At 37.8% G+C, this 12,496-nt stretch overlaps 1 protein-coding gene across 1 annotated transcript in view; it reads left to right on the forward strand.

The window, feature by feature from the left end:
• The window catches only part of LOC125411985 (phospholipid scramblase family member 5), a 50,673-nt gene extending 44,839 nt beyond the window's left edge, over positions 1–5,834 (forward strand). Inside the window, exon 9 of the mRNA XM_085689539.2 lies at positions 172–5,834. The gene's annotated coding sequence lies outside the window, so the exon portion shown is untranslated. The remainder of the gene's footprint in view (positions 1–171) is intronic.
• The last annotated feature ends 6,662 nt before the right edge of the window (positions 5,835–12,496 follow it).

Below are 12,496 nucleotides of genomic sequence, written 5' to 3' on the forward strand. Positions count from 1 at the left end.
AGCTCTTCTAGGACCTCTCGTGAAAACTAATAGAATGATAAGAAGAAAAGGTAGTCAAGGAGAAATTAGAAACTCATAAAAAGCATGAGAGAGAGCAGTGAATTTCCTGAAAAATTGAAGTATTAATGTAAGCTATTCTGACTTTCTCCTTCCATATTTTTGATTTATCAGCTCAAGCTAAGCCTGGTGTATCGGAAATAATTATGATGAAAGGAAAATGTGAACATAAATTGTGAAAATAAAATATAAAGAGAGAAGAAAGAGAATGGAGATAGACAGTTTCTGAAGACTCCAAGCTTAACTCCATCCAGCTAATTAGACATGGTTTTCCCAGATTATAATTACACTTTGTGGGGTTTGAAATGAAACCAGTTTAGGAAAACACAGAATTGTTGCTCTTGACACTGAGATGCTGGCACAACCTAACATGTGAACAAGAGTTTCCAGAACAAGGGATTGAAGCCTTTGAGACCAGGTTGAGTGAATACCTAAGCAGGATGAAGGACACAAAGAGGAGATGCAGAGAGAGTCTCCATCCACTCATATGATGACAAAGACAAAGGAAGTCTGACTGGCATTTCCCTTCTGCTTTACCAAGTTTCTACACAACTTAATGATTTTAAAAGAAACAAAGTTTGAAGAGAGAACTCAAGTCCTAAGTTTGATTTTGTTTTATTAGAAACCATGAGGCTTACTTTGTATATAATGTTTGCTAAAGATAGGTATCTAATCTTCTCTAAAAATGTATTGTTTGAGAATTTTATTTATAAAAATATGTTTTGATCAAATCCATACTCTACCCTAATCTTTCAAGCACCTCCCATATTCCCCCCACCACTTTCTTCTTCCAACCCAATGTATTCTTCTGTTCAAGCTATTGCATCCACTTAATGCTGTCAATATGTACATGACATGGGTGTAGAACCATCCAGTGGAACATGAGAAAACAACCAGAGACTGCATCCCTGAAGAAAATCAACTCCAGAAGCTGTCAACCACCCATAGCAACTCAGCTAGATGTGCAACTGTGCAATCCCCTTCCGCACCCATGCTGGAATTTTGCCTAGCTTGTTCTTGTGTAGGTCTTGTGTATGCACTCGAAGCCACCGTGGATTCATGTGTGCAACGGTCCTGTATTATCCAGAAAACATTTCACAGCTGTTCCCCATTATTTCTGGCCTTTACAGACTTTCTGCTCCATCTTCTCTTTCCTTGAGGCTTAGGAAAAGAAGATATTATACAGATGACCCATGTAGATGGAGTGATCTAGTTTCTTATTTTCTTCACGTTGACCAGTTGTGAATCTCTGGGTTAAGTATCATCTACTCCAAAATGAAGCGTCTCTGATGATATCTCTGAAATATTCACAGTCTATAAGTGTAAAGATTTACAAAGGTGTGGATATAGGTGGAACTGTTCGAAGTATTTTGAACTCTATATTCTAATTAAAATACTTATCTTGATAAATGTCTGGGAAAGACAACTATTGAAAGAAGGGTGAGTGGGTAGAAAGAAGGCTTCGGGGTGTAGAACACATCATGCTCTTGCAGAACACCCAAGTTCAATTTCCAGCACCCCACCAGGCATCCCACAACCTCCTGTAACCCCAGAGAATCTGATACCCTCCTTGGGCTTCCATAGGCAACTACACTCACACTCGCATATCCACCACAGACATACACACATAGGCATAGTTTAAAATAAACCCTTCACAATAAAAGCAAAATAGAACTACAGAGTGAGTACTATAAAGGGGAATAATTAAAATACAAGAGTGTTATATTGACAGATTGGCTTTGAGGTCGAAGATTAAACATGAAATAAATCAAATAATTCATAACAATAGAGGGAGATTACATTTATTAATTCTTAAACCAATGAAGAATTACTATTAGTAGCATTAAAATAAGTGAAGAAAGAAAGAAATAGCCAGAATACTCCTCTATGCAATATGAAAATTAAATATTGCATAAAATGAAAAATGGTTTCAATAAACACATTAAGTTAAAAAACGGAATATATATATATATATGTATATATTTGTGTGTGTGTGTGTGTGTTTAGGGAAGTTATCAGTGAAAACTGGGGAAACATGAGCCATCCATCAACAGCCTGAAAGTTTAGATCTATTTTGACATTTGTAAGATGATAAAGCCTTAAAATACAAGATGTCAAAGAAATTATTAGTACCATTTTTAATGCTTTCAAGAAGTCACGAAATGTTTCAATTGATCAAAATGAGTGAATGGTGGCCACTCTGAGTAAATGGACCATGAATTTCAGTGGAAGTCACAGTCAAAATGATTAAGAATTTTACCTTCTCAAGGAAAGCTAAAGGTATATTAAAGTGATTGCTTTTAATATGGTTTAGCAATAGGAATTCTACATACTTATTCAAGTGCCCTAGCTGCCTGCTTTTCATAAAGTATATCATTGTCAAAAGCTGGAGAGTTTTGAACGTTTAAAATTCAATTGTGTTTACACAATTTCACACTTCTAAATATAGTTTAGGAAACCCTGGTACTAAAAAAAAAATAAACAAAAAGACAAACTTTCCCATAAATTTTGAAAGTTAGTAAGAGTTGAAAATGGAAGAGAGAGAGAGACTATGTGTGAGTGTGTGTGTGTGCATGTGTGTGTGTGTGTGTGAAATCAGTGTAGATCAATAGATTTAAGACAATGTGGGTCCTTGCACCCAGCCTGAGCCCTGCTCCAAAGAGAATCTCTGGCAGCCTTGAGTTGCCAGCAAAGGGCATTCACAGAGCCTTTGACAACATTTCCCCACCCACTCAACAGCACAGTTCTTGATAAAAAGAATCTTAATTAGTGTTTGGTTAGTGAAAGTTGATCTTAACTTCCGCCAAACGCATATGTCGATGACCTCTTTATCTTTATTTCAGTGAGTTAAAGGAACATATCTCACATGTGCATTGACCTGAGTGACTCACTGGTAGATGTATATTTAAGACTTGTGTGATTCTGAACACCAGGAAGTAAATGCTGCTTGCATGGTTCAATGTTGATAAACCTCCTAGGAGTTGCGTATGTAGTTATTGATATAGTTATATACAGGCAACACAGAAAAGCAATTTGGAAATTTTATAGATTCCACTTTAAAAAGAAAGCATCTGGAATTATATGGAGCTCACTAGATAGAGTGATTACATGGTATATTTTAGGCCTGGAGTTCAATCCCTAGAGCTCCATAAGCAAGTTCAGGCCTGCAATCCTGGCTCTGGAGAACAGAGACAGAAAGATTAGAGAAATGCAAAGCTATCTTTAACTACATAGGGAATTTGAGGCCACTCTATTTCTAAGATCCTATATAAAAACAAAAACAAACAACACCATCAAAACTTGACTTACTTAAAGTTAACACATTGTCTCCTAGCAAATTATTTTTGAATCACATTAACATTAAATTACAAAATAAGTAAAGAAATAAGTAAAGCAGAAAGAGGGGGAAGTGTTCACCGTTATCTTCTACAATGGCTAGATTCAATACGTTTAATATATTAACAACAATACAGTACAAAGATAGTACTGAAGACACTTTAGCGTGGGATAATAATTAGACTCCACACATACTTTTTCAAATCATTCAATTTCCCGGCTGATGGAAATATATGTACATCTCACAATTCTGAAAGAGTTTTAATCATAAAGAGTGCAGTTTGTATACTGGGGCATATCTCCATGGCAAAAACTCACCTAGCCACAGCCGCAGGAGGTTCTGATTACAGCCAGTTAGGACATTGTTACTACTTCCCAGGCTATTCTCTTCCTAGGCTGTCTGTGTAATGGAGCTTTTCCCCATGAATACAACCACTCATTTAATATTGAAATTTGTCTTCCTCAAGATTTCCTGAGTAAATTGGGAGCATGGGGACCTTGGGAGAGGGTTGAAGAAGGAGGGGTGCAGAGAAAATTGTAGAGCTCCATAAAAAAAATTTTAAAAAAAGAAGCTAGAAAAAAAAAGAAAATCGTTTTTCTAAACATAATTTTAATGAGAAAAAAAAGAGTTAAAAAAAAGTAAAAGAAACAGTAAATCAAATAATATTTCCATACTATATTCTGATTTATGTCACACTGATACTGAGTACTCAATCTATGTCAGGAAATACATTACGCAATGCATCAAATCAAATATTGGTGACACTGTTATTTACACTTGGAGATGGCCAAGACAGGCACTGAGGCAGAGTGGCAGCGCTTGGAAACGTTATCATCTTCCCGGAGTTTATCGTTCAGTCAACACGGTCAAGTCATGCGCTGTATTTGGTCATACATGGTGACTTCCTAATGTAACAAACCTGAGCCTGCTCTTACACATGAATATGAGCACAGGTTCTGACGTATGTTTAAAGTCAGCAACTCTGAGAGATTGACCAGTTTGATAATAAGTTGTCAAAGACTTGACAAGGCCATCTACCTGCCACAGTCCAATGCAGATGCAATGCCTCCACTGCCAGAAGTGCCTTCACTGTGCCTTTCCTTGTCTGGACAGCTGGCTCCTGGAGCCTAGGAAAAGCTAATACAGCTGAGGGGAGGCGTCTAGCTACATTTATCTCATGGCAAAATTATTTTCTCATCGTAAAACATGGAGTCAATGGATACTTTGTTATAGAATATGTCTCTTAGACAAGTGGAAACTAATGCTCTCAAAAAGAGAGGATGGAGCGATAAGAAGAGGAGGAAAAGGGGAAGAGGAGGAGAGAAAGGCTGAATCTGTTAAAGATACTACAAGACAGAACATTGAAGTTATGAGATATTGAAATGTTGAGGCGAGAAGAGTGTAAGGTCCCAAGCGATGGAGGCTACCAGGAAAGCAAGGTCCTCTAAACCAACTATGCAGGGATCATCTGAACCCATGGTGACTGAAACAGCAAGCACAGGGCTGACACAGGTCTTCACCAGGTCCTCTGTCTATACATTACAGCATTCAGCTTAGTATTTTATGGGACTTAGTATTTTATGGGAGTGTGTGAATGACCGTGCTTCTTGTTTTTGTATCTTCTCTTGGGCTCTTTTCTTTCTGTTGGTTTGCCTTGTCCAACTTCAATGTCTTGGTTTTGTATTAGCATATTATATTTTATTTTGGTATGGTGCATTGCTATCTCTTAGAAGTCTGTTCTTTTCTAATGAAAGACCGAAAAGGAATGGATTTGGATGGAAGGAGAGTTGGGGAGAAATGGGAGAAGAGAGTGGAGAAACTATATCAGGGTATAATATATGAGAAAAGAATGTATTTTCAGTGAAAGGGGCAAAAGAAGGACATGAAGTTGGGTGGGAGTGAGGAGGTGATGTAGGAGGAGTAGCACATCATTATGACCAAATACATGATACTGCGTGTACAACATTTTCAACAAATGAATAAAAACGTTACATTTTAAACATCAAAAGACAATAAATTATTTTAAAAAGAAAAACACAAAGAAATGCAGACTTAAGATAAATTCTCTTGGTCTACTTTGAGTTCCAGTTATCTCCCACCCTCCCCTGCACCTGACCTAACATCCTATAACTCTCAAAATCTTAAACTCTCTTCTTAGTAGATCACTAGCTTTCACTAATACAAAAGCTGAGAGTGTCATCTGAATCCCACAGTACAACCTTCCCCCTCTCCCTGTTACCCCCAAACCTGTGGCTTCTACCTTTGTATTTGATGAATGTTTTGATTTTTTTTACTTTCTTTGTTCTGTAATTATTAAAACCTCCTTTAAGAACATCCAGAGTAAAACATGGTATTTGAAGAAACTGAATGTGTGTATAGGGATGTGGGCACTCATTTCTGGCTATAGAATAAATTATCTCTATTCCCTTAGAGGTAAAAACTGTGTGGTTTTTGTCAACACAACCATGTGGAAATTCAAGTAAATGGAGGCACTTGCGTGCTAGGATCACATAACTGGATGCTGCTCCCCATAATTTGTTGTGGGATATTTTTATAATGTGTGAAGGTATATTGCTGTGATTGGTGTAATAAAAAGCTGAATGACCAATAGCAGGGCAAGAAAGGAAGAAGTGGAGGAGTTGATGGGCAGAAGAAGCCAGGAGACAGGGAGAGGAAACAGGAGGTGCAAAATAGAAGAGAGGCAACACCACATGATAGAACGTAAATTAATATAAATGGGTTAATTTAAGTTAAAAGAGTCAGTTAGGAAAAAGGTTAAGCAAAGGCCGAGCTTTAATGATGAATAAAAGGTCTCCATGTCATTATTTGGGAGCTGGATAGTGGGACAGAAAAAGACTTGTTACAATAAGTGGATACATTTATCCTAGGAAAGCAGAAAGTAAGATATTATCATTTTTTTCTTTTCTCTTTTTTTCTTTTTTTTTTTTTGGCTTTTCAAAACAAGGTTTCTCTGTGTAACACTCCTGGCTGATCTGGAATTTGCTTTTGTAGACAAGGCTGTCCTTGAACTCACCTAGATCCACCTGCTTCTGCCTTCCAAATGGTGGGATTAAAGGCATGAGCCACCACCCTCTGTTTAGATATTCTCATTTTAAGAGAATTGGCCCAGAGAATAGTAAACAAGCCTCAATCCCTTCAGTTGTCAGCACATCTTCAACTCTCTATAAAATGTACATCAGTGCTAAAATTAGGATAAAATGTAACCCAACACAGAATTATATTGCTTGACCTGAATATTTCAAGCAAGGGATTTCTCATAAATACAGCCTCGGAAATCTAACAAACACAATAAGAGCTAATTTACTGTAGAAAAAGTGTACTACCAAGGAACTGAAAATGTATTTGGAAATTAGACATATTTTAAAGTAATGCAGACACATTTTGTTTTCGGTCTTCACCCCTGCCCTGCTTCCCAGCGTAAGCCTCTTGAGACTCTTTGTCCACTCAGCACTGTGGCAAAGGAAGAAAGTTTCCAACTATGCTCCATCAGTAACCAGTAGCACCTGTGCTCTCATTGTTATCTGGGTCACATTTAATGCTTTGGGTGGTTACATTTAACAGATTCCTTGCCAAATTCACCTACCTTTCTAACTAAATTTAGGTCATTGCAGGGTGAAAGAAATTATGGAAACAGTGCTCAGGGCTGTCCAGGGGGAAGACCTGCTGTGGTTCTGATGTTATCAGGCCCTGAAAAAGACAGAAGCTTAAACCATCTCCATAAGACATGCCTAACAGGATCGAATTAAATTAGAGAAAAGCCAGGTTTAATGGATAAAATATTTCCAGATGCTTTTCCAGTCCCCCAGAGAGGAGACCAAAAGGAAGACTGGAAAACCACGTCTGTTTTCCGCAGCAGGGGCGGGGGCGGGAGGCAGTTTAAAAGCCCTGTGGGAGTGGTCTTGAGCATCTCTTGGGGAGGAGTCAACATTTGCAGGACTTTCTGAGAAGTGGCAGAGTTTGGAAAAAGATGGGGGAGGGAGCTTGGAGTGAGGCTTCCACCTGAACATTCCAGACACTCACTGCAAATATGGATGCCAGGGTCTAGTGTGAAGTTTTTATCAGAACAGTAACACTTTAGAAATTTGAGAAGTAAATACAAAATAGACTAACTTTCATTTAATAAAGTGCACCAATTTAAACACTTTTCACTAAGAAGAAAACAAGCAAAACCAACATCTGGGCTATGGGTGTGGCCCAGCGTAAGAGGGCCTGCTTAACACACACAGTAACTGCAAGAGAATGCATCCAAGAGAGAGATGTTCAGCCCTGGAATTTCTCAGCATTCACATATATCCTAATATTTTCAGAGAAAATTTTACTTCAATACAAAAATCTCTAAATTTTGGTTTTAGAATTAAAAACTCAAACAGAAAGCTCACACTTATTATTCAATATAAAATAGGCTTAGATAATATTAGATTAAGAATATGAATCTTATATTTAAAAACAATCTTTAATAGCACACAGTCTCTAATAAAGGAATACGTTATTGATTGATTGGTATGTGGGAACACTAAACTATATTACTTTAATATTTTTATTGAGGTGACAATAGCCTATTCTAACAAGTGAGTAGCAAGGCTTCAATGAGATTTCTCTCTAGTAGAAAAAAAAAGCATTGATTTGACCCTTTACTTAAAAGGACATGTCTAGAAAAAAAAAGGACATGTCTTATCTTTGCTAGCGACACTAAGCGTAGTAACATGACTTTAGACACTCAGGCATCCTTTTTTGCTCAGTAGTTATTATTTCCAGAGACAACAGCAGGTAATCCCCAGTATATCCTAGTTCGATGCAAACTCTTCCAGACCTGAGCCTCCCTTACAGAGTTCTCTGTGGTTTGATTCATTCTGAGCTGTTTTCATATACGAAACAGATCTGGGGCTCTTCCCCTTCCTAAAGTTTGCCTTTATGTTGGATGGATTTCTCTGCTAGCGATTTCTAAGATGAAGAGGTTTCCCTAGCTAAATTCTGGTGTATTCAAGCTAAAACCACTGGAAGAACTGAAGAGTCACTTAACTGGGCTGCTCAGTCCCAAGTTCAATGACTGAAGAATTAGCCAGCATTTAGAGCATCTTAGTTCAACCTATATCAGTTTGCTGAACTTATATATAATTATATATATATATACCCAGCACAAGTTCCTTACTGAACTGGGGCTCAAGTGAATGTTGGCCTGAATAGAACACAGACAGAGGAAAAAAGATACTGTCCTGGTCAATCAGGTTCTCAAGATTTTGGGCTCCAATTGGGGCCCCTGCTGTTGGCTCAGTGGATTGTTCCAGTTTAAGAATTCATTTAAGATTAGATTGGACTAACTCATTGGTTCCTCTGAGGCCTCCAGACAAGAGTGAGCAAAGTAAAAAAACTTCTCCATCTCTATAATCACAGGATGATAATCACAATGAATCATCTCTGTAGTAATGCATATATTCTAGTGAGCAGTATTTTCTGGAGAATGCTGAAGAATATATCTGATATCTAAATATTGCAATCTGCAGAAAGACGACCCCAAACTGTCCATAGAACTTAAACAAGATGTCTACATTCTTGTTTGATTTATGATGTTTTCAGGAAGGTTTATATTTCCAATTTAAAAATTTGGGCTTAGGAAAGATGACTCAGACATTAGAAGCATGTACTGCTCTTGCAGATGAGCCAAGTTTGGTCCCAGGCACCAGGCACCAGGCACCCACATCTAACAGCTTACAATCACCTGTAGCTCTAATTCCATGGGATCCAAAGTCCTCTGGCTTCTGCATTCACCTGCTCTCTCTCTCTCTCTCTCTCTCTCTCTCTCTCTCTCTCTCTCTCATACACACACACACACACACACACACAAATAAGTAAATATTTTTAAAATGTTTAGTTCTATGAACATAGTGAAGTGCTCCTGCTTTGAGAGGCGTTGACATACAATTATTGTTAACAGCCTTAAAGATGTTTATAATCACTTTTAAGTAAACTTGGTTAGCAACAATGGAATTTATATTTTCTGAAGTCATTGTCTATATTTCATGTTTTTCTCTTTTATTCTCTAAACACCTAAAATACAGACTCCATCTCGCCATTTCAGTTAGATTGTGGCCTTATTTTTATAAGTAATTGGCAGCTACTAAATCATGAATAGAATGTTCAGAAAATCTGTAAAAAACATCTGTTAATTCTTAGAATTTCTTACTTTCCTCTAAACCTAATGATAATTATATTTCAGAAAGTCATTTGGTCATTTTTAAAAAATAAATAGGAATCCTTAAGCCTTAAATTCATTTTGCTTGTTTTTGTTGATTTGCATTTTGAGTGAATGTGGAATGGTGATGTGGGACTCCTCTCTGTAGGCTATGACTATGTTTTATTACTATTGGTTAACAAAGAAGCTGTTTCGGGCAACAACTTAGCAGAGTAAAGCCAGGTGAGAAATCGGAACAGAGATATAGAGTAGGCGGAGTCTAGTAGACGCCATGCAGCTGCTGAAGGAGAACACCACAGGAACCTTACCCGTAGGCCACAGCCTTGTGACGATACACAGATTAATAGAAATGACTTAATTTAAGATGCAAGAGCCAGCTTAACTATGCCTGAGACCTTAGCTAAACAGTGTTGTCATTGATATGGTTTCTGTGTGATTATTCGGGTCTGGGTGGCCAGGAAACAAACAAGCAGTCTCCATTTACAAAATGGCATGTGCAAAGTAAAAACCTGATAAAATCACAATAGGCTCCTGCAGGCACAAAACTGTAGCTGCTGTGTCCCCCACAGCACCAGATGAAGCAATACACTTCTCTTACCACACCTAATTACTAGAAGGAACGCTATGCCTGGAGAAAAAAGAAAGAGCCTCGGGTAGAAAGCCTGATGGTGAACTTCTACCTTCTTCACACTCGTGATATCCAGTCACAGGGTTGAGTCATGGCAACGAATTACACAGTGTGATTCCTGATTGTTCCTTCTTTTCCCCTATGCAACTGGAGAGGTCAGGACACAATAAACTAGACATTGTGGTCAGCACAGCTCTGTGCGGGCCTCTTCCACCATTATAAGGTGTACCTTGCTTCTTTTGTTTCTTTTGGTTTACAGCCTCATCAATATGGTAAATCCCTTCCTTATTGAGTCTCAGAAAAGCAAGCTTTTCTCCTGTCCACACCCTTCCTTGTTCACACCTTCCCTCTTGCAGTTAGAAGTAGAGGAGCCAAAGTCTTTAAGGATGAGTGTGTCCCAAGTATCAGTGCTAGTCCATGTCCCACTGTGACATTTTAAAGTACTGAGGAGTCTGTTAGGTGGGCACAATCTCTGAGTCAAGTGCCGCCTCCTCACTCCAAAAAAGAAAAAACAAAAACCAATGTGACCAGAGCATTTTAAAAACAAAGTTGTCCTCACTTTGATGTCCTACAAGAATACAACTTCAGTCAGTCCGGCTCTGCACCAAATCCTCCTTTGCGATGCTTTTGGAATTTGAACGAGGTCAATTGTTTAAGGTAGGAACATCCCTATGACAAGTCTCCTGTCCCTCTCATGATATACTTAGTCACCAACAACCACTTATTTTTGTTTATCAGTGTATATTAATTTTACAAAATAAATTTTCATTGTGATATTTTCATACATGCTCTGATTATATTCATGGTTTCCCACTTTTTCCAAATTTTACTAGTATCATCTCAGTATTTCAGTTTAGCCTCACACTGTTTGGGTCTTGGGCTGTCAATAAAATAATCTCCTTTATGCTCGTTTTTCTACTCCGACAAATACTAGGTCCTTCTCGTTGATTATTCTTTCTATACAAGGCCTTAATAGTGTCTCTCTTGTCCTTAAAATTGGATCACACCATCTTCCACCTCCCATGATGAAACTGAGTGTCTTCTTTACCAGACTTTAGACCCAACAGCTCCTTTTCAACCTCTCCAGCATTATATTAGCTAATGCTAGCAGCTATAACTTATTTTCCTCATGCATGGTTATGAAGATGTACCGTGAAGGTACATCTACTTTTTAGATTCATGACTTGGAAGTAACAGATTTGCTTCTGTTTCTTGGATGACACTGGTACTATTTCAATCACTCCTGGAAACAAGGAAATATATTTCTAGGGCATACAACCATTGCTCAGTAACAACTGTGTTCTGTTAGAAGAAACACGAGAGTCAGTCTCTGTTGCAAGCTGAGGAATCTCTGCCAATGCCATACCTTCTGCTAAGCTGTGTATGTATATCAGCTTTCTTCAGTTACACCACTGTGTCTATTCACAGCATGAGCCTTCCACTCATGGCTACTTCCTACTTTTTCCTTTAAAAGTTAGTTGAGCCATCTATTATAGAAAGCTAGCATTCCCCTTCTTCCATAATAAATAACTTTTTTGCATAATATATATGATCTCATTGTAGTAAATGTCTGGATAATCTTAATGTACTTCTATACATTATTATTTTAAACTGTCAAATTTCCATTTTGCAATAGGACCTGAAACACATTGGATTAAATATCTGGTTCATTTGAAACTATTTTTTTTATTACAACTTCAGAAAATAGTTTTCTTAAGTAAAGAGACCTAAGATTTATAAGTACATATATTTAAATGCTTGGTTGCTCATTTATTTAAGAGGACTTTTTGTTTTAGTTTTAGTGGAAATTCCCAGATGATGGTACAATACTTTTTTTGAACTGCTCAGTAGGAAACTTTCTTCCTTTTCTTTCTGAAAAAACTCCACACTGCATTTCCATGCTTTTCTTGTAATCTATGTGACCCTTTACCCTCATTCAGGATGCATGATGCAAATAGAAGTGATAAGTGTTATCCGTTCATTGTCTGGTTCCCCAAACCTCAGTACGTGGCTAAGCCCTTTCTCTTCTTTTGTGAATAGACCATATGATAAAGTCTCAATCAGCCTGGAAAGCTGACTATTAAAGAGTCTGGACCCTGGGTCTTAGGATACTGCTAGGCATCCACACACAGCACCAAACAGGGACATGTCCTTTCAGTGGTTACCTGTTCAATGTTTTATTTTTGATCTCCTGTTATTCATAAGGGATGAGTACTAGGGAGACAACATTTAAATCAGTCACTAAGGTTCCTTTTCCAAGTAA

The sequence above is a fragment of the Myodes glareolus genome, chromosome 4 (assembly GCF_982192425.1).
Source record: "Myodes glareolus chromosome 4, mMyoGla1.1, whole genome shotgun sequence".
Classification (NCBI taxonomy): domain Eukaryota; kingdom Metazoa; phylum Chordata; class Mammalia; order Rodentia; family Cricetidae; genus Myodes; species Myodes glareolus.